This window comes from Rattus rattus, chromosome 12 (assembly GCF_011064425.1).
Source record: "Rattus rattus isolate New Zealand chromosome 12, Rrattus_CSIRO_v1, whole genome shotgun sequence".
Lineage (NCBI taxonomy): Eukaryota > Metazoa > Chordata > Mammalia > Rodentia > Muridae > Rattus > Rattus rattus.
The window spans coordinates 52,691,693-52,715,320 of record NC_046165.1 but is presented as its reverse complement, the minus strand read 5'-3'; the positions used below and the strand labels follow the sequence as shown (position 1 = coordinate 52,715,320).

Here is a 23,628-nt window from a genome sequence, read left to right as displayed (position 1 = left end):
ATACATGCTGTATGTACCATTTGCATAACATATTACACTAAAGACAGCATCCCAACTGCGATTCTCAGCAAGAAAATAACAATTATTTAATCAGAGCTCTATTTATACGTTTATTGTGAAGGTTAAGTTAAGATTCACTGGCTTGATTAAGGGTGCTGCTTACACATGAAAGTGTTTACTGAGCCGAGCTCCCTGGAGTGAGATTCAAACTAACTTGTGACATCCACAGCACATTTTCATGTTCTGAAAGCTATGAATATTTTTACGGAGACCCAGATCTTTTGCTCAAAGCAAACAAATGGTTATCCTTGAGGGTAAACTATAAACAGAATTGAGCTAAGACAGAGTCCTTCTCCTACCTTGCTAGTGGCATCTCATCTTGAGTTTGAGTCTTTAAGCCTAATGAATATAAATACACTGGAGATGCAAGTAAAATGCGTCTGTGTAATCAGAGCATTGTTTGTCCTACCCGGCATTGTGTTAGAGCCTTAGAATAATCCTGCAGGGAAGCAAAAGTACATATAGTCTCTGTTTTGTGCCTTTAGAAGCAAGAAGCTCTCAGAGGTTCAAAGACTTGTTCAAGGTCTCCCAACTTGTTAATGAAGGAAAATGCTAAAATCAGTGTGGGGGCAGGGCTGGTTTCCTTGTTTCCATCATTTCTGCCGATGGAGTATGTCACTTCTGAGAGGAGATTTAAGTTAGGAGCTATCTTTTGAGTTACTGTCTAGGAAACAGTTTTCACATTTACAAAGCAGGAAGTGGGAGAGGCCCCTCCCAGGATCCCCTGTCAGTCACCTGAAGCTGCGCATCAGGAAGATATTCATCCAGATGCGGTGGTATGATGAGGTGAGGGGGCTTAGGGTCCCCTCTCTGTATGCTGGATGGGAACTGAATAGAATAAACTCCACTTTCTCCTGGCTTTGGACCAGTCATTCCCAACCCAGTTGGCTCTCATTTTCTGTATGGATAAAACAAAGCAAGCAAGGGGAGTCATTTACTTTGTGATATTTGTAGGATGACCAAATGAGAAAGCACTCAGGTAGCCTAGCTCTCTTCTGGCCTTTGTAGTTTCATTTTTCTACTGTACAGATGCACTGAGAAGTTTCTGGGACCCAATTCTGGTGTAGGTGGAGCATATTCACTTTCCTGAAGACTGCATACACCTTGGCAATACAAGATTTAGAAGTCCCTAGCAAGGATGCCATTGTTTTAATGGATTACAAGAAAAAGATCTGGGTTTGGTCCCCAGCTCCGGAAAAAAAAAAAGACAAGAAAAAGATCATTATATCCTTAAAGTACAAGCATTAGAGGCATTATCAGAAGTACAAGAGGCAAGTGGAGACAGTCCTGATACCCCCAAATCATCCAATCTGTCTCTTAGCTAAGTGACAGCAGGTCCCTGTCTCCACCCTCACCCAGCCAGCTGGTGGCGCTATAACAGTTTGACCAAGCCCCTTCCAGTCTCACCTCCTCCACCTTGATCAGTCTCTTCCCAGGTCTGTAGATCCCCTCCGCCCTATGCAGCTTACCTAACATTGGGCCCAGGTCAGGGGCTTGCTGGAGTGGTCCCGACTGACTTCCACTTGTTTCCTTCCATCTCCCTCTGGAGAACAGAAGTTCCTTCAAGCAGACAAGCAATTTTCAGTGTGTTCACCACGTGGAGCTCTGTGGGCACAACACACACTGCTGCTGTAGGAGAGCAGGCAGCTCCCATAATAGACCTTATTTAAGTTGATTACCTCAGGAGATAATGGCTACTGACGACCCGGAATTGTTACCTTCCTTACACTTCTGAAGGCAAAGAGGGAAGTTTCATTTTTATTTCTTTAAAAATTAAAAAAAAAAAAAATTTTTTTAAAGCAGTTCCTTTGAGCACAGCAACACCTCCCCTGAGATTCTCATTTCAGATTAGCCTGTCGGGTGTGCAGTTCAACCCAAGCCTATTTCAGCCAGGGCTGGTTTGATATCCCTGCCTTTCACAAGCTCTTCCCCCAAAGGCTGGGGTTCCCTGGTGCTTGCTCGCCCCTGGCTAGCGCTGTGTCCTTGAAGATAGCTCTATTATATCACCGGCTCGTTTCAGTCTCCATCACGTCCGTTTTGGCTTCTTTTTCTCTCTCTCGTTTTTATTTTCCAGTCTGGTCCCACCTACTCTTCTCTCCCCCCATCCTCCTGCCCTATCCTTTTCTTTCTCATTAATTTCCTGTCTTTTCCTGCCCCGTTCTTTACATCCTTCTACCCCATGTCCCATGCTTACTTCAGTGTCCCACTCAGCTCTAGCTGTAGCCCACTTCAGACCCCAGTGGAAGCATGGGAAAGCTGTTAGGAATGTAGAAATGAGCTTTGATTTTTGTAGAGCAAAGAAAGTTGGCAAAATCACACAGGTCAGGTGGAGTTCTTAGCTCCCGGAAATCTAATTCTAGGAAGAAAGCAGGTACAAAGATGGAGGAAAGCTCATGGGAGGCTGCTTGAGGTAGGCAGGTCTGCAGGGACAAAACCGGGATTCAATGATGACAGCTGAATCAAAGGAGCCACAAAAGCAAAATGGAGATATTGGCAGCCACTGCCTGACTCTGGGGCAATAAGGAGGAAAACTCATCAGTCACAGACAAACCTGTTCTATAGCCAGTTCCACTGTGTAGATACAAAGGCACCAAAGAGAAAGTGAAATGTCAATCAATCTCTTAAAGGGGCCATTGGCTGCCTCTAAAATTCTGGTAAGTGGCAGAGGAAGGCAGGTGATGACCACTTCTCTGTGCATTCTTTAGGCCCTGAATGGAGACAGTGTCTCGCTAAACACATTACACCTCATGGGGCGTAAGAGAAATTCAATTAGGTTTGAATGAGAAAGGTAACTTGAATATCAATTAATTGTCTAATTGAAGATAATGGAGACCTGGGGCACCCTGCCAGGTTGATTCTCACACCCAAATCCAGAGATTTTCCCAGGGATTAAAGACGCAATTTAATTACACCTTCCTATTAGATTAGATGCTGATTGCATTAGGAGATCTGAGTTAATTACATAGTTAATTACACAGCCAATAACTCCTCTTCTCTAATAGTGTGCTGACTGTGGGCTGGTGCCACAAATGTGCTCGCTTTCCCTAAATGGGAGCACTGGGAGCACAAGGTGTAAGAAGAGCCTTGAGCAAGGGGACTTGTGAATACTAATAGGGAATTACTCTCATTGGCCCTTGTTCTTGGTGAACAATAAATTATTCTAATAACATTTGCTATTGTATCCATTCGTTATCTAAGGGTAATTAGGAAAGAAGAGTTTCCTGAGGTCTCCTGGGAGACACATAAAGGTTGTGCCCATAGGCTGTCTTCATCTACCAGTCCCCTCCACAGAAGCTTTCTTTCCCTATCTGATGGGTATATTTGGGACTGGACTTGGCCCTGCCTGTCACCTTCAACTCTACACTAAACTGTAAGTTAAATTCTAGTTTTCTGGTTTTCTGTTTGGGGAATGTGGAAGACATGTAAGTGGAAGGAGGAAGCCTGGACATTTGTCCAATGATGTGGAGCAGTGTCTTAGGGCTGGAGTCCAGTATCAGGTTTATAGCTGTAGAATGGGGGAACCTCTCAACAAAACTTCTTTGTGGATCTTGCCTTAGTCAGCTTCTCTTGCTACTGCGAAAATCTATATATTGAATGACAAGGAAAGACACAACAAAAATACCAGAAATTTCTTTCTAATTTAGAAGGCTGAAAGTCCAGGATCTAGACACTGGAAGCTTCAGCATCTGGAAGAGGCTATTTATTTTGCCATTCATGGAACACTTCTTCATTTTGGTTTCTCCATGGTAGAAGAGACAGGAGCTCTAAAGGCTTGTGGTTATGGGCACTGGCATGTACACACTCACATACTGTGCCCACATATGTGCATGTATATACATGATTTGATAGCTCAGAGGAGAATTAGGGTGTGAAAGGGCAAAGTGCTCTTACCACTGAACCATATCCTTAATCTTTCTATGTAGATTTAAAAATTAAAACACACAAACACTATTCACAAGGGCTGCAGCCTTACCATCTATCCCCTTCCCAAAGGCTTTGCCTCCTGAGAGCATGGTGAGGATAGATTTCAATGCAAGGGTTCAGGCAGGACACATGTTTATCTAACAGCTTCAACTCAACATTGACTGGTTCGAGTTTTGGATATAGATTGAACTGACGGTCAACTCACCCAGCTGGCTGTAGGAATTACCAGGACTGAAACACTTTTGAGTACCAAGACTTCCCAGGCCTATTATGTTGTGTTACCCCTCGATGTAAGGGAAATCATATGTTGAAGGAGTGATCTCTATACCTGCTGAGCTGCCTTCCTTCACATAGCTACCAATGGTAACATCCCTAGCAAAAATGACACTGTTGGGTCTGACTTGCCCTGATCAACATCTGCTAGAGAATGCTTTGTATGAGGAACCAGTGACCAGGCTGACTGCAGGTAAAGGAGAGAAAAAGCCTGGCAATATGCCCTTCTAGGTGAGGTATCTTGGAGGCAGTCAAGTGTCACCAGCTGACACTGATACAGGTCTCACTAATATGAAGAAAATGAAACACATAAGAATTTAAGTGATAAACAAGAACCAAGCTTGGTTTCCCAAAGAATACTTCTTCTCCACTGCCTCAACCCAAAACATGTTCTTGATGTAATGACAAATAACTTTCTCATAGCGTTCCCTACTCCTGAGCCTGACAGCACTGCTGTGCCATCTCTCATTAGGAACTCTTCTCTGAAGGCTTTGTCCAGTGAATTCCATTCCCTGACTGTAACAAAGGTGTCTTATCTCCCCTGCTCCATAGTGTGATGCTTTGATTGTACACCTGGTTACCCAACAGTGAGTAAGACATCTGAGGACACTGGTCAAGCTTTATTTTCTCCATCTGTATATGGATGGACCTACTCACTCAATAAAATTTTGTGAGCTGAACTTTCTATGTTGCCTTAGGTATTTGGAAACATAGATGTTCTGTCATACAGGAAGTTTGGCGCACCTGCATTTTTTTTCTCAGGTTTGGATAATGCCATCCTGGCCATTTCATATCAACTGCATGTGACGCCACATAGGTCTTGGCTGGTCACAGGACTTTCACAGTCCTGCAGTCTTTGGATATCAATTATGTATGTGGAAGGAGTGATTCTATGACTTCACAGAGTTACCTTCCTTCACAGAGCTACAGATGGTAGCATCCCTGGTGAGAATGAGAGTGGGTCTGACCCATCCTGCTGCATCAAACCTTGACAAGGGTTTGTTGGAAGACAGGAATTCCTCCATTCCCCATCAAGGTGCTCTGCCCTCCCCAAAGCCCCATAAAGCTTTACAACGTAGGGTTGCTGTTTGTTCCCTATTACCAAAAAGCTGCCAAGACATAATATGCCTGTGTCTTCTCACCATCCTTTGGGAGCCTGTCCATGGAGTAAACCATGATGCTGAGAATTGTATCTTTAACTAACTTCTTCAATACCCCTTTAAGTGAAGGATCTTGTTTTCCATTTCATAGAGTCTAGTTGGCGCAATTAAGATTCAGGTTTAATAGTTAGCAAAAACTCGAAGTGTTCCACACATTATTTGCTTTGAATAGTCTCCTTCAAAGGCCTCAATGGACTAGCTTTCAAGTGGAGGTGGCTACTACCCCTGGGGACATAAAGAATGGTTGGGGATTTATTGGTTGTCACATATGCTTCCTGAGTTACTGTCATCAAATGGTGTAACTGCAGGGACATTAAATATTTTACAATGCAAGGGGTAGTACTACATTATGATTTGGCTCATCTAAAGCACCAGTGGGCACCTTGTTTTAAATCACAGCAAGGGAAGTATCAGATATTAACCATAGAACCATGAGGCAAACATGGGAGGGGTCCTTGTCCTAAGGACATGGAGTCAGATGAGACGTGGCTATTTATCCCATATCATCTGAAACCTGCTTCATTGCCATTCCTGACTTCCTCTAGGTCTGCCTTCCTCCCCACTAAGGTCCCTGGTCCTGAGTAATGGCAGGGTAGCATCTTCCCTGGCCACTCTTCCTCCTAGAAAGCACATGATAAGGACAAGGAATCCAAGGAATTTGTGCTCATTTCTAGCCTGTTCTCTTTGTGACCCAAGCAGGTATCCCTTTAGGAGGGTGGCCTCACATTAGAGTGGTGGGATGAGTGATTGCTGTGGCTGGGTGAAGCTCAAGGGTTCCATTTTTGATCCCTTGAGGAGTCTGGATGTCTCACTTAACCAAGTTGGGCAGATAGCAGCTGCAAGCTGACTTCTTCCTAGGGAATCCTCAGTCATTGGAATGGGGGATCCACTGGAGAGGTTTGTATCTGAGGGAAGGCAGAGGAAGCTATTTTCAGTTGGCATTTCAAGGATGCTTGCAGAACTGTGGTAAAACAGTTGTGCAAGAGTCATGCAGCTGGTATACTCCTGTCTTCCTGGATCCTGTCCAGATGGTGAGGGGTGGGCTTCAAGTCCTCTCCTCTACAGGTGAACATTCGAGAGCACCTGACGAGATAATAGAAGAGAACACAAACTGCTTAGCATCCTTGGTTTCCGGCAATTGAAACTCAGTAGGCATGAATGGAATTCATTTACAGAATAACCTATTTGTCAGCAATGAGATGAGAAGCAAAATCAGAAAGCAGTCTGGAGGAAAGTGGGGTAGCAGAGAGACACAAGAACAGAAGAGTCACAAATACAGGCCTCTACTGTCGTTGTTGCCTGGAGATGGGCAGGGCGCCAGGCTCCACTGGACACTGGGTGCCATGGCTACATTGACATTCCATGTTCCAGAAGCCTTTGTGGCTGCTTTAGTTGCACCACTTTCCAGGACTCCTCTCCTGCTCTTTCTTTGTGAAGCAGTTCATGGAACAGCCCACATCTTATTTCAAGGAAGTCCGGGAATATGTCTGGTCTTCTTAGTTTGTGTATTTGAGGGCATGTCCTGTGTCTGTGTGGTAATGTGTCATGTGTTCATCCCTTTTTCATTTTCTTTCTTTCTTCTCCCTCTCCCTCTCCCCCTACCTCTATGTGTGTGTGTGTGGAGTGAGTGTGTTTGAGCTATTCTTGAATCATTGAACTCTCTAACTCTCTCTGTCTCTCTCTGTGTATGTCTATGGTATATGTCTGTTTGTGTGTGTGAGAGAGAGAGAGAGGGAGGAGAGAGAGAGAAAGAGAGAGAGAGAGAGAGAGACAGAGACAGAGACAGAGAGAGGGAGAGAAATTACATGTGTGTCTAAATAGGAGTATAGAACCACATACATCCAGAGACCAATGGTTAATAGCAGTCATTGTCAGTTTTAGACATCGAACCTGAAACATATCAGTTTGATTATGCTGACCCAACAATGAACTCTAGGGATCCACCTGCTTCATCGTTCCATCACTGGAGTTATAGACAGATGTCACCACGACTGGAATTTTAAGTGTGTGCTGGAGATCTGAGCTCAGGTCCCCATTTATGCATAGCAGGCACTGCACTGAGCCCCAGCTTCTTGCCTTGGATTTTTGATTTTCTTCTATACCTTCCTAAGTGTTGGGACAATAGGTATTCTGTTGCTGTAGTAGAATATGTAAGACTGCAGACTTTATAAAGAAAAAAAGGTTAATTCGTTCATTAGTTCTAATATCTGGGAGCCCAGGACTGGGTAAGGCACATTTACTAAGGCCTCATTCTGCTTTAAGCCTTAATAGGAAACTGAAAAGCATGCAGATAGTTACACATGGGCCAAATTCCCAAGTAGCTAGTCTATCTATGCCTAAAAGAAAGTCTTATTCATGAAACCTTCCTCATCACACACACAAACACACACACATTCTCTCTCTCTCTCTCTCTCTCTCTCTCTCTCTCTCTCTCTCTCACACACACACACACACACACACACACACACACACACACCTCCAGGATACCTCACTGCCCAACACTGCCTCCAAGAGGATTTAGTTTCTAGCACATGATTAATGTAGGAGACACACTCAGATCACAGCATATATGACAGCAGATGTTCCGAATATAGGGAAGGTATTCAGATGCCAAGATTCCAAGAAACATATCACAATACAAACAGACTGTGGGATTTCTGCTACAACAAATGCAATATTGTAGTATTAAGAATTAGGCAGAAATAGATTGGGAAGATAGGGGCTACGAAATGTTGTCCCTGAAGCTGAGATAATTAAGAAGGAAAGATTTTCTTATCCCAATTTGCAGAATCAAAGAAGACTTAAGCAAGTTAAATCACTTTGCTGCCAAGATATTGTCATTTAGGGGCAAGTTGAAACTAGAGTTTACCTCATTCCTGACAGCCTCCACCTTGCTAGGCTTCATTTTGTCTGCTAGCCTGTGTAGACAGACTGCATTCATGTTGTTCTGGAGACCGGAAGCATTCCTGGGAACCCCATCTTGAAGCCTCAGGGATACACTTGTGCTCTGAGTTATATTGTTTAATCCAAGGCTCTCCCAACCCATTCTCTTATGAAGAAACAGCAAGTGGGATGACTGCGGTGATGCTGGTCTACAATGGGGTCATAACAGGTACCTAAGCAGACCTAAAAGATAATGCATAGGAATGAAATGGACTGTATTGTCATTTCTGATTCCCCACCACTCCCTGTGCTCCGTCTTTTCTAGGTCTCCACTTCCTTTATGTTGTCTCTACCTTAACCATAGAACATGTGCCACATAGCAAATGGCTTCAAGGAAAGTGACAGACAGTGGAAGAAGCCAGTGTAGTTGAGACATCCCTTAGCTCCATTTATAAAGATGCAAATGAGCAGCAGGTGTCTTTAGTCACAGTTTACGATGCATCAGTAATAGAACACAGTAAACCTAGGCTTTTCAATACTTGACCCTCAGAATTCAGCAATGTAGAAATCATCATCTTCTTAAGATACGAATATACATTAACATACACATAGGCGCGTGCACGCGCGCGCATGCACACACACACACACACACACACACACACACACACACACACACAGGACAGCCAGGAAGAGTTGCATGCCTTTTGCGTTTTCTGCTCTTCTGCTCTTGGTGCAAATCATTCAACCTCTCAGAATCCTTCTACACCACTGCATAGCTTTCTCTTCCTATCTTCAAACCCTCCTTGACACTCTCTTCTTCATGTGGCCAAGGTCCAAAGCCTGTTAACTATTAATTCTTCTGGTGTGTTTAACCAGTACTCAAAATTTTGGTTATGGAGGCTAGATTGATACTAGAAAAAAATCCCACTGAGGTCCCTCACTCTTGGGTTTTCCAGGAAGAAGAGTTCTGGAGAATTAACATGGGCATTAGAATGTCAGAAACTAAAGCTAGTGTCAGAGAAAAAGGTTAGGTGTGCATCAAGACAAGAGGGAGAAAAATGGGACAAACAGACAGACAGATAGAGGTTAGCCATGTGACAATTATGTAGAAACAAAGGAAACTTGTGGGTGACATCTCTGAATCACATGTACTCAGGAGCAGAGATGGAAAAAGGAGTGGGCTTGGTGATGTTGATGTCACACGGTGCTCATCTGTAGCCAACATCTCTGTGAAATATGAGTTTGGGAAGATTCCAGTACACACTGTAGCCCCCACATCACACCCAGCATGTCTAGCTAAGACAAGCTGAACGGGGACTGGCCTGGGATCAGAAAGACTCTTGACCAGCAAAAATCCCCTCCTTTTTCAATTCACTCATCTACAGCCATATTGAAGCTTAGCACTGCATCTTCATGCACAGTTTATTTCTCCTGTACCTCCTAAATGTTTCTGAGGCTCTGCATCCCTTGCTAATGACTTCGACTTGGTTGGTGTGGGAGATGGGACCATCGAGGGTACTGTGGGATACCTGTAATCTCACTGTACTCCTTAGAGGAGCTGAGTGACTGGGAGCCGCGGCTTTGGATAATACAGATTCTGGGTTGGATGCCCACAGAGGATGGAGCTGTGGTAGTGATCAGAGCTCCTGATGGCTGAGTCCACAACAGCACTCCGGGAGCTCTGAAGCATGAAAGGAACATGAGAAAAATCCTCCCAGGAAGCATTCTATCACCAAGAGACAACACATTGATCATGGATTCTGAACAGTTGATTGCTCAATTCTGGATGCAGTGGATACTTTAATAGATTCCTTCTCTGCTGGGAAGATTGAGATCCTAGATTCTGAATGCTGGCCACAGGGAAAAAAACAAACAATATATTCCTACTCAAAGAGGCCACAGAGCAAGCCCAGGCTGGCCTGGGACTGTTTGGCATCAGAATGATCCTCGACCAGAGGACACCCTCTTCTTTATGCTAACATCTGTTAACTACACAGGTACTGCCAATCTTAGTTTTGCATTTCTGTACAATATTTATTTCTCATGTAACCTCTGTGTTTTTGTGAGATCCTGTATCTGTTTTAAATGAGTTTAGTCTCTGAGTTGATGTGAGAAATAGCACAGATGAGGGTGAAAGCGGCAGAAGGGAACATTAGGTAGGACTAGGGATGAATACCCAACTGCCATTTCCATTTCTCTTTAGGGATAAAGCTCTTCATACAACTCACAAATCCTGAACAGGAAGAGAAATCCAAGCCCAATATTTGTGACATAGTTCTGGGGTCAGAGCAAGAAAGTTCTGGTAGAGCCACAGCAGAGTGATGGAGGACAGGATTTTTCCAGAGGCTCATGGGAATAGTACCTTCTCATTTAGTAGCCAGCAGCTCTAAGGAGTAGAGAGGAAAGATAACTTGCCCAATGCTGAGCAGGAGTGGGAATACATCCAGGCCTGACGTCTAGGTTCATGTACTTTCACTAAGCCTAAAACAAGTAGTTGAAACTCTTGGTTCTATAGATTCATACATGGAAAAAAGCATTTGTTTAGAAGTGTTCCTCTGAGTCCTCACTCCACATCCTGCTAGCTCTATCACCTTGGGAGAATGTATGCAGTGTTTCTTTGCTTCCCTTTCTATGATGTAGTGCAAAGAGTTCTATAACAGGACTGTCTGTTAAACTAACTGTCTCAATTATACAAAAAGCATTGAGTGTTTGATATAATCATTATATTTAATACTACCTCCAAAATCCCATGTATTCAAATTTTAGTCCCTAATATGGTGATATTGGAGGGGGGATAGAAACTTCAAGAGCTAGAGCCAGTTAGGAAACCTTTTGCTTATTAAGAGTGTACCCTTGTAGGAGATTGTAGGATCCCAGACTCTCCCTCTTCTTTCTCTCTCGCCTCTGGCCATGCCATGACTGACTTTGCTCCACTGTCATGAATTCTTCCTACCACAGGCCTCTAAATGGTGAGGCCAACTGACTGCCAACAGAAACTTTCAAAACTCGCTTTTCCTCAGCTGGCCATCCAGGTTTCTAGCACCAAAGGAAATCCCTACTGACATTATCCTCACAGGAGCCCTTTGAAAGAAACATCATCTTTATTTTAACAAAATGAGAAAAACTCCACCTATTTTTTTCTTTCAAATCTCCATTGAAAAGATTTTTGTTAGGACAATAAACCTGAGTTCTTGGAAAGAGAAAATATTTGTGTTGGCTCATAGCCTTGTAGGTTACATTCATGCCCCGTTGGTCCCATGCCTGTGGGCCTGTAGCAAGGTACTTCAGAGGGAGTGGTTGGTACAGAAAATGTTTCCATGACAACCAGAAAACAAAGAAAGAAGACCAGAATCCCAATACCCCCTTTAAGTTCATGCCTCTAAGATCTAAGGACCTCCTGTTACCCCAACTGCCTAATAAAATTAGCACTACTTCCCAGGGGTGGCAAGCTAGGGACAAAACCTTTAAAACATAGAACTTTGAGGGATGCTCCTCACCTGGATAGTGGAATCTATGTCATCACAATGAGAAAAGTTAGAATTAGAGAGAGCAAAAGACAATCCCTAGGGCCCCAAATACTATAATTAAGTTATCCAAAGACCTGGTGTTTGATCATATATAACTCAACAGGTTCAGCTCTGATATTATTTGTCTGGAAATAATTTGTACCATTGAAAAGGAAAAAAATCAAGCTGTGAATGATGTGGCAGCTTGAAAAATTAGCATCTAGGGCTGAACCTGATAGGGCACAGGGTGTGTGTGTGTGTGTGTGTGTGTGTGTGTGTGTGTGTGTGTGTGTGTGTATACCAGAAAACTTAAGCATGTTTTCTAACTATGATGTTCAGGACCCTGGCCAGTGATGGCCTCATTGTTCTAGATCTATTATGTGGTCATTCTGATTCCCATTCCCAAGGCAATGTTTGTTCTTTAGATAGCATTATTTTCTTCTGGGTCTACATACAGCCTTTGTATTGTTCCCTTGAGGAGCAATGCTGTAAGGGTAATGAAAGCAGAATCCAGTAGTAGACATTATCGAGTATGTAGTAGGATTGGTGAATGAAACAATGCCAGGGACTTCTTAACCATTCTAGTGCTCACAAGAAACTAGGAAGAAGACAGGAGTATATTTGTTGCCAACATGATGACAAGAAGAAATGTTTTAAGTTCTGATTCACCTGACCCATGCTGACTCCTTAGATAGCATGGTTTCACTTTCAAGTACCTCCCAAGTATTGGACTAATGTTCCTGATGTCCACCTGCAACCTATCTACTGTTCATTATGAAGGAGAAGACACATCAACCTACTGGCAAGAAAAAAGAGGCAAGGACTACACCAGCTTTACTACAGCAGGGTAACAGAATTCCAAACCCACATCCAGGCTGACTGTGGCCCTAATCCCTCAGGTTGGCTTCATATGGTGTTCACCATCCCCTGTTGGAGGGGTGACAAAGAGTAGCAACAGAACTACTATTGAATATGGCACTGTGAAAACTTGACTCAACGTTCTTTTGAAAGAAATTTGAAGTTCTTTCAAAGCCACTAGGAGCACTTCATCTCAGGATTAAGAACATGGGTTCAGTCTGAATCTGGTTTTGCTACTTGGTACCTAATAATTTGCACATGTTTCTAAGATTTAAAACCTGTCTTAGCTTGGCGTGAGCCTGAAATACGTAAACTGCATAGCAGTATGCATAGAAACTATTCAAGTATTCCTGTCAATGAAGAGTATAAAGAGAAGATAGTGTTGAACACAATTGTGTACACACATTGAGCATTAACAGTACCCTGTTGTTGAATGAGTATTCCTGAAAAGAGCCTGTGTTTGAAAGACTGAAGATTAACACTTCAGTAATGTGGAGAGATTGGAATGTTATAGGTGCAGAAGCAAATTATCTTGGGCCTAGCTTTAGCCCCTGGAACAACCACATTCAGTCCACCTCTGTGTCATAGCTAACATCCTGTGACTAATAGAAAATAACCTTTTGAAATCTATTAACTTAGCCTCCTACTAGCTTCCACCAACCCATAAGCTAATAATCAGATAACATCTGCAGCTTTCAGAAAACCTTCTCTCATCTTGCTGTAGCCACCTCTCTTGTGTACCCACTAATGTATTTTAAACTTGCTTTGATTTAGGACTCATTTCTGTTGTTGTTGCTCTGTAAAACTATAATATATCATGAAACTGCCTCCACATTGAAAGATGAAATTTTGGGTAACTTAAACCTCTGTTCCTAGACTATGGTCACTCAAAGTGGCTCCAGAATAAACTATCTTCTATTCTTGTTAAGATGCGAGCTATTTCTGTATTTGTGTTGATACCATGCTGTACAGACTATATACTACACGTGTGCTTTGTTTCATTTTCTTTTGTGGTTTAATCATCCCATCCATCAGACATAGCACAAGAGAAGTGTGGAAAAACAACTCATGACTTATGAGCCTTGGAGATAGAGTCAACACATAATACAAGGAGGAACACAAGAGAGAAACCCCAATGGAGTAGTTCAGCCTGGTAAGGAGCTGAAAGAGAGCTTTAGGAAGATGTCTTTTTTCAGGTTCAGGCTAGTGCACACAATCCAAAATGAGTGAGAATGCCACTGGTGTGTTTAAAAGTCACTCAGTCACAGTCAAGAGAGGGTAAGAATGGAGGCTTGAGCTCTGTCGTGCTGAAATGCCTAATCACTACTTGGTATAGTACTCACACCTGGGTATGAAGCTGTTGAGACAGCAGAATATGAAGTCTTAAAATTTATAGTACAACACTATTATAAAAATCTTACATGTTTAAACATATTTAATCTTTGCAGCAGCAATGAAGCATAAGCCTTTATACTTTGTGTAATAATAAACGTTAATCATAGACCCCCTTTATCCTCTCATTTCACAAGATTCCTCCTTCTACCAATAATAATGATGCTGATCAAAGATGAACTCTCTTTTTCCATGTGATATCGCTTCACTACACAATGTGATCAACATGATGTGCTAATTCTGAGCCAACCATGCATCCTGTCCTTGGGAACTCTGCCACTGCAGTGTAAACAAGCTTGGACCATCTGGAACAAGCCTGGGGCGAAGTTATTTCCACCTGACGCTTCAACAAGTCCTTGGCTAGTTACCACCCACACATGGAAAATCTCATATAAAATCAGCCATGCTACCATCTCAAGCCTAGATTAGGACTAGATCTAGCAAGCTGACCCTAGGTTCACAGAAAATAACAAATGCAATTTAATCTATGCAGTTTTGAAACTATTGGCATGCAGCCATCACTAAATAATGTAGTAACATGATAAAATTATATACAAGGAATAGTTAACAGACCACATAACTGGTATATTTTAGAACTAGTGTAAACACTCAGGTTGCTTAGATTTTAACTTCTCCTTTAAATAACTACTATGATTCTGAGAACCACCAGTCTCCTCTTCTAAGTGAGTGGGACTGTGTAGAGAAAGTTCTGCTCTTGTGCCTGCAGACTGACAGCTCATTTATTAGGAGTGTCTGCACTTTCTAGTGACAACTAAGAAACATTAAATCCCAGTAGCTTAACACAGAAAATTTTTATTTCTGTTCAACATCACTTGTTCTGGTGGATCAGGAAGTCATACCTCATATGGCTAAGATCACTAAGAAAGTAGACAACTGGCAACTGGTCTGGAGAGATGGCTCAGCTGTTAAGAGTGCTCTTACAAAGGCCAGAAGTTCCCACATAGGGTAAGTCTCCGTTGCCAATAAATCCAGCTCCAGGGAATCTAACATCCTCTTTCAGCCTTTGAAGGAGGCACAGAGACATATATGACCATAATTAAAAATTAGTTAAAAATCTTAGGGGAGGGAGAATGGGGGAAGATTGTCGGAATGGGTAATCGGATTGTGGTTAGTGAGATGTTAAGTGAATTATTTTAAAAATCTTAAAGAAGAGGAGGAAAAGCAACAGAGGAAGAAAGGGGAGGAATAGAAAATAGAGGACTGCAGGAAGAGAGGAGGCAGAACAGGAGAAGAAGTAAGATGAGAAAGAAAAGGTAAAAAGGAAGAAGAGAAGGAAGGGAAGAAGGAAAAGCAGGATGAGCAGAAGAAGGAAGAAAGAGGAGGAAAAAAGGAAGAAGGAGGAGGGAGAATAGGAGGAGGAGGGAGAATAGGAGGAGGAAGAGGAGGAAGAAGAGGAAAAGGAAGAGGAGGAAGAAGAAGAGGAGGAAGAGGAGGAAGAGGAGGAGGAGAGAAGAGAGGAAGAGGAGGAGGAGGAGGAGGAAGGAGGAGGAGAGGAGGAGGAAGAGGAGGAGGAGGAGGAGGAGGAGGAAGAGGAGGAGGAGGAAGAAGAGGAGGAGGAGGAGGAGGAGGAGGAGGAGGAAGAGGAGGAGGAGGAGGAGGAGGAGGAGGAGGAGGAGGAAGAGGAGGAGGAGGAGGAGGAGGAGGAGGAAGAGGAGGAGGAGGAGGAGGAGGAGGAGGAAGAGGAGGAGGAAGAGGAGGAAGAGGAAGAAGAGGAAGAAGAAGAAGAAGAAGAAGAAGAAGAAGAAGAAGAAGAAGAAGAAGAAGAAGAAGAAGAAGAAGAAGAAGAAGAAGAAGAAGAAGAAGAAGAAGAAGAAGAAGAAAAAAGAAGAAATTGAACACACACAGAAGCAGTCTGGGAATATTTGCCCATGTCCTATTGGCTGGAAAGTAAACCTGAAGGGAACATAGAAAAATGCAATCTTTCTGCCTCTACATCCAAAAGAAATGGCATAATAAATCAGTGTTATTAAACTTGCGAAATGCCATGGATGTATGTAAGTATGAACCTTGCAGGTGCACAGAACCTCTGCAGGTCCCCATGTCTGTTTGGTTTCTACCATCTCTGGGGTATCCAGCCCTATGGCCAGCTGATGGCTGAGACCTTGATACCTTACTTTTCTTCAGTGACCCCTCGAAACAGACTATCTGGTAGTCTCACTTTGTTTAACACTCAGAGGATGACTCAGACTTAGAATATTTCGATGACCTTAATGAGTCCCCTGCCTCAAAGCTTCACCCTATTTCAAAGGCAATAGCTTTGTAGAACAATTGTTCAAGACAAGAGGCCCTTGCCTCTTCCCAGGTTAAATACCTACAGAGAACTAATTTTTTTCTTTTAGATTGTATGAAATTTCAGAAAGTCTACTGGCTCATCTGAGAGCCACCAGGGAATGTAACACTGTGTTAGTCTATCAAGTGGCTTGCTTGTCTCATCTGTGGGTAGAAGAAGTTAGAACTCATATAAGCAGAGAAAGTTGCTCAAAGTTAGACTGCTCATGGAGAGACTGGAGACAAGCCCTGGGAGGGCTGAATCCTTAGACAGGGGAGGGGTGTGTAAAGTATCAGGCCTCCACCAACTTCCATGAACTGGGATGCTACAAAGGGTACTATATCAGTACAGTCACTGCAAAGCTTTGCCTTGTTCTGGAGGGAATAAGATAGTCTATTCTGAGGCCAGTACAAGTGAACAAATGTGGCCCTTGAACAATAATTCAGGTTGCCCCGAATCACATGGTCCTTGGTAGAAATACAGGATCTTTCCCAGTCACAAAATAACAGAAAGCCATCAATCAAAGCATTTACTGCATGCATTCAAGTCATTCAGTCTGAAAGGTCTTCAACACCCATGTGTCTATTTAAGGCGGCATCGGTTCACATGGGCTCATGAGTAGCTTGTGAGAAATGATTTCCTATATGTCCAAGGTCCACTGAGCCTTTTCACTCTCTATCCCCAGACCTCTCCATTCTATCTCTTTCTCCCAGGCCTCTTCCTCCTTCCTCTCTTTTCCAGACCCGTGAACATTATTTCCTTCTTCAAGTTGCTCTGACAGTGTGAGCTGATTACTGCTGCCTAGAGGGAAGAATATGTGTAGAAGGGGACAGACAGGTAGCAGTGGAGGCGGGGGAAGGGCTGCAGTAGCTAGGGCCTCTCACCCAAGAAGATGAGGTATTCAACAAGAACAATGCAGAATAACTAGGAGGAGGAGGATGTGCCAGGCCTGTTTCCCAGGAGACGATCTCACTCCTCTGCTCCCTGTACCTTCTCTATCCATCATCCCCCACCTGTAGATGTACAACTAATACCTCCACCTCCAGGACCACTGTATGCCACTCACAGCCAGGGATTAGGAGCACGCAGCTGTGATGCAGTCTATGATTCCCTTTCTTTCTCCCTCTGTGATCTGAGCCAAGGTCAACAGTGAGCCACCCTCAACCGTGGTGGAAAGAGGAGGCACCAATTGAGGTCACACTAATCCAGTTAAAGATCTTTTGAACTGGGAGAGCATTAAGCTAAAATGAATATAAAATTAGTATTAAATCTAGAAGAAATCCTGGGGGAAGAAAAGAGAGGCAAAACAGTGTTGGGAGAGGCCAGCTGTCAGCCACCCTGCTTTAGTTGTGATCGTAAGAGGCACAAGAGAAAGAAAATGTCCAGTTAGAGCTTCATCAGACAGAAAAGTATGCTTGTAAAACTATTACCTCATTTCACAGATGTGGAAAGTGAGGCTTGGAAAGAGTGCCTTGTCCAGTATCATACAGACAGTTCTTACAGAAGCAAGTCTCAGACTTCAGACATTACACCCAAATCCAAGGTTCTCATCATCTCAACACTGTGGCTGCCCTGACTATGACCTGGTACTGAGCTGGAGAGTACTTAAAGACCAGAATCAAAAATGGCTGAATGGTGGGCAGGGTAAATATGAAGAGAAAAATTACAGCTTTTCTCCTCATTCCCTGTTTTTGTATTTAAGAAATACCAGACTTTTCGTGGAGGGTGAAGAGACACAGTGGAATCTGTACGCAGATTAATTGTAATTAATTGTAGTTGCTTTCATAGCTGCAGCTAATATCACTGAAGTTTCCTCCAGAGCTAAGAATGCTCACTGAATGGCAGAGAATGGCTGGAGGTAAGGATTGGCAGTTGCTCTCCGTGTGCTCTTGCCAGGGCCAAAAGTATATGCCAGCCTACTCTATTATTTAGCATCTGGAGAGCTCTTCTTAAATGCCAAGTGCTTTGTTATCTTCTGATTGGCCACCAGCTTCAACGATCCCAGGAGTGAGTCTGTTTCAGAGACTGGATAAACAAAGGTTCAGATTGATTGGAATACATCACCTCAAAGGTGAGCATGCTTTGTTGGAACATTAGTTCACCATTGACTGTAGTCCATGCAAGAGCAATGGGTGCAAATATCTTTAACAATGAATTAGAACGAATACATAGGGTTCAGTGTGATGATGATGGTGACAAGGATGATGATGATGGCAAGGAAGATGGTGATGATGATAATGATGATGGTGATGGCGATGATAATTTGTTTCAGTGTGTGACTATATGTGTTGATTCTCTTCTCTCTCTCTCTCTCTCTCTCTCTCTCTCTCTCTCTCTCTCTCTCTCTGTGTGTGTGTGTGTGTGTGTGTGTGTGTGTGTTGTACATGCTTTGTGTCTGTGGCAACTGTAATAATAGTAGGAATTGGCTCAAGATCAGTGTTAAAGAAGGTTAAACAACCAGCTGAGCAAAGATAAAGGGAAGTGATTTTTTCCCCCTAATGTCAGTCCATTTCTGAGAGGAACTCTACAGATGTTCAATTCCTTCATACGAAGTCCCGTAGTATAAATCACATGGTACTCCTTCATAGTTCTGACTGGAACATTTAGAGATCCCTTTGCATTGATGGCATTGGTCACCCTGACATCTCAGGAGCCATTGGAATATAAACCTTCAAGGACCCTAAGATCCTTTCACAATTTAGAAATATTGCCATCCATGGCTGATAAAGGAAGTATCCCAATAAAGAAAGTATCTGAGTTGAGGCCATTCAGTAACGGAGATAACACAGCCTCAGAGACTTTTTTTCTCCATCTGTATTAAATTGGATATTTCTTATTTACATTTCAAATGTTATTCCCTTTCCCGGTTTCCAGGCCAACATCCCCCTAACCCCTCCCTCTCCCTTTCTATATGGGTGTTACCCTCCCCATCCTCCCACCATTACCGCCCTCCCTCCAACAATTCCCCTTCCACCGCTGCCCCTACTAAGCTATTCATTGTTACCTATGAGGTTGGAGCACAGAGTCAGTCCATGTATAGTCTTTGGGTAGTGGCTTGGTCCCTGGAAGCTCTGGTTGGTTGGCATTGTTGTTCATATGGGGTCTCAAGCCCCTCAAGCTCTTTTAGTCCTTTCTCTGATTCCTTCGATGGGGGTCCTATTCTCAGTTTAGTGGTTTGCTGCTGGCATTCGCCTATGTATTTGCTGTATTCTGGCTGTGTCTCTCAGGAGAGATCTACATCCGGTTCCTGTCAGCCTGCACCTCTTTGCTTCATCCATCTTATCTAGTTTGGTGGCTGTATATGTATGGGCCACATGTGGGGCACAGCCCCAGAGACTTACGACAGCTGTTCCTATTCACTGAAGATGAAGGACCAGGAAGGAGATAACTTGCAAATGCTTAGAGTTTGAGATCTTTCCACTTTTTGCTTAAAGGACTTTAGTGCGCTCAGTAAATCTTGGTTTTATTTTTAGATTCTGAGGTAGTATCTCATTCTGCAGTTCAGGTGGACCCAGAACTCATGATTTGCTGGGATTTCGGGCACATGTCATGGTGCTCAACAGTGCTTCCTGACTCTCATGATGAAAACCATTCCCTTGTATGGCAAGATAGCCTACCAGGGTTGGTTCCGTCTCTGTTGGAGCCGCCCTCTTCCTTCACATGTTCTTGCTCTGTGCTCTTAGAACAAAGACTTTTCTCTGGTTTCACCTTCATTTGTTTTTGAGATTGTAGGGTTGTTTTTTTTTTTAACATTTTTATTGGTTATTTTATTTACATTTAAACTGTTATCCCCCTTCCCAGTTTCCCCTTCGCAAATTCCCTATCCCACCCCCACCTGCTTCTATGGGGGTGCTCTCCCTCCCACCCATCCACTCCAAACTCACCATCCTAGCCTTCACAGGACCAACCACCTCCCCTCCCAGTGATGCCAGATAAGGCCATCCTCTGCTACATACGCAGCTGGAGCCATGGGTCCCTCTATGTGTTTAATTATGCTCTGTCTTCCCTTTTCTTGCTCTAAACCATCCATTTTCCCACTTCCCCTCAAATTCATGGCTCCCCTTTTTTTCAACTGTTATTAAATGCATACATGTATTTGTATGTACAATATGCTGTTGAAGCCATATTATGTTGGTTATAGGTATGTTTTCATGGCTGGCTATTGGTGATGGAGAAACATACATACTTTAATCTTTCTACCTCAGGACCTCACCTTTTATCACACATCCTCATAGTCTAACCTAACCCCTTGCTCCTTCCTCTAGCAGGGTTATATATCCACTTTCTCATCTCACCCAAGATTTTACATCCAGAAAAATCGCTTATATTACCAAGCCATGTCAGGCATGTGTGCTTATCAGAGCCTGCTTTTTGTATTTGAATATGGAAGGATAGGCTTCTTCCCCATTAAGCAACCTTCATCAAGGCAAGGATGTGGCCATTTCCAGGTGCTCACCTCTGAGCAAGTGAAGTCCATTGTAAGGTATTTAAAACAACTTTTTAGATGTTATTTCTCAAACACCATAGACAACATGCCATAATTTTGTTTAATTGAGCATGCAGAAATAGTTGGGTCATGAATTTCACTAACCATGAAAAGGTGTGTGCCTTATATACTGCCTTCCATGGCACGTACCTGTGTTTGTTGCCTGACTGGGTCTTGTTAAGTGTATGCATACTTACTGTAATTAAAATTAAAAAAATATTAAAGCAATGTGGTAGGTTTTCCCAGAAAGCATCCCGCGGAGTAGGAAATGTGGTCCTTGTGTACAGGATAAGCAGTTGCCATGTATTAAGCAAGTACAAATCTAGGTTTAGTCAGGGGAATTGAACAGTCGGTATGATAATATCTATCCAGCCAGGGATATTTACACTCTATTCCCATAAGCTGAACTGTGATAGATTGCAAGTGAATTAGCTAATATATAGCTGAGAGTTAGTTGATGTGAATAACCATTAACACTTTGGATGGCCATTAATATTTTATCACCCATTATCACCTTGGTGTGAATTTCTAATCACAGACTAGGCTCTAAGGAAATGAAATTGGACTGACAGCTATAGAACTAAGAGGAGGAGGAGGAGGGGTGGTGAGATGGTTTAGGGAATAAAAAAAAAATGAAAAAAACCTGGTACATAAAGAGAGGGTTTGGGTTGGATCACTGGAGCCCAGGGATCCAGGATCTAGGTAGCCAGATCCTGAAAGTCATCCTCCAATTGTTGCACACAATTGATAAGTGCACACACACACACACACGCGCGCGCACACGCACACACACACGCACACGCCACCTAATAATAATAAATAACAATAGCTATAATAACAGATAAATAAACTTTAAGAATTAGAACTGAGAGGAGGAAATCAGAAAAAACGATCCTGAGTTCTTGATCTTTTATGCTCCTCCTGAACATCAGTTTGGTCTGGGGGACAGAGGGGATGAACAACACTCAATACATTGCAACCTTCCACGACTAACTTGTATATTTTGCAGCACTGAAAGTTACAGAATGGGAACTGTTAGATTTCAGACTTTAGTCCTATGGGAATAAAAACAATTAATCTCCCTCGTGGAATCTCTTTTCTTGGTATTCTGTACAAAATATTTTAACTTAAGCTTCTCAGCTTTCTTTCCAGTTTCCCCTCTCCACTGACCATAATCCACAGGGACAACAGAAAACTGTAATGTTTTAAGAGACTTGACTTCCAGATATAGCTTCCTTGTTATCCTAGGTCCACAGAGTATGATGCCTACTTTATCTATTGATCTGATGAGTCAGTCACAGAGTGCTCTGGAATCAGACACATTATATCTGGGAATGTCTATGAGCATGTCTGTAGATGAGATTGATATTTGAATTACTAGGTGAGTATGCCAGCGTGTGTGTGTGTGTGTGTGTGCGTGTGTGTGTGTGTGTGTGTGTGTGTTGGGGGATACTTATTCTAAAGTAGACCTAATGTAATAAAAATATAAGAAAAATCAAATAATGCAAATTTTTATGCTTGTCCTTCTGATGTAACATCTGCCTTCTGTCTTAAGAGTTCAATTACAACTTAATATTTGGCTCTGATCCTTAGGTGCTCTCTGCCTCTCTCTGTCTCTGTCTCTGTCTCTGTCTCTGTCTCTGTCTCTGCCTCTCTCTCTCTCTCTCTCTCTCTCTCTCTCTCTCTCTCTCTCTCTCTCTCTGCTTTCTCCACTCTGTATTCTACTTCATATAAAAATTTAGACCTGTCTGTAGATTTTAATCTCCATTTGCAAGCCAAGAACAATCAATTCACAAGTGATCCACCATCTTTACACCAACACTATGATATCCTGAAGATTTAACTAGCTTCCTTTTCTATTCTGGCCAAAGCCTTGATCTTTATTCCTGAATGGCAGCTTGGCATTGGGTTTATGGGAGTCTTCTTTTATGGTTAATTAGAACCTTGGAGGAAAATGTAGATTTAGTGAAATGGCTTCCTTTATCAAGCTTTAATTTCACATTAGAAAACTGAAAATATTAGGTTTAGATTGCTGCTCTGCTCTTTTTCTCTGGGTAGAATATGCATTACTGAGACATAATTACATATAGTAAAACACACAGATATTAAAGCATATAGTTTAGTGAATTTTAGTCTATTTAATGCATACCTTCTCTTTCTCCGTGTAACCAAAATATTAATAACAATACAGACTTCCCAGAACCCTAAAAATCTGCTCTTCCCAGTCCCTTTCTCTTGCCTACACACCCAAGAAGCCACTGTTGCGGTTTCATAAGCTAATTCTGTTCATTGTTGAATGTGGGGTTCTATGTAGGTACTCCTCTGTACATAAACCAATTCAATATGGTCCTTCTGGTATTTGTGCATCTTGTGGTGTGTATTTTCAGTGCATTTTCAATTGCAGAATGGATTCAATCATATGAATATAGTACAAAACAGCTATATATCCATAAGATGTGAACATTAAATATAGTGCTATAAATGGCACTCCAGATGGATGATCTCAAAAAAGTACTTCAGTAGGTAAGTGCATTATAGTTTACCTTTTGGTATGTACTTAACACTAGAATTATGTCCCATAACAAAGTCCACACTTTTATGAATGCATTTTTCCACCAGCAATACATAATGCTTCCATTTTTCCAGGTCCTATCCCAACATTTCAAAGAATTGCTTCTAGCCACATTTATAAATACTTAATAATAAATGAGTGTAGCCTCATTTTTGCATAATGTGTTAGACATTATTATGGGTTATAGACTAATTGTATACCCCTGATTCTGCTTTTTTAGCCAT

At 42.5% G+C, this 23,628-nt stretch overlaps 1 long non-coding RNA gene across 2 annotated transcripts in view; it reads right to left on the bottom strand.

Annotated features, from left to right (window-relative positions):
* Window positions 1-5,014: 5,014 nt before the first annotated feature.
* LOC116913772 overlaps window positions 5,015-23,628 on the bottom strand; it is a 42,012-nt gene continuing 23,398 nt past the window's right edge. For both annotated transcript variants that reach the window (XR_004389640.1, XR_004389641.1), the window contains one exon: window positions 5,015-6,500. This is a non-coding gene — a long non-coding RNA (uncharacterized LOC116913772). The remainder of the gene's footprint in view (window positions 6,501-23,628) is intronic.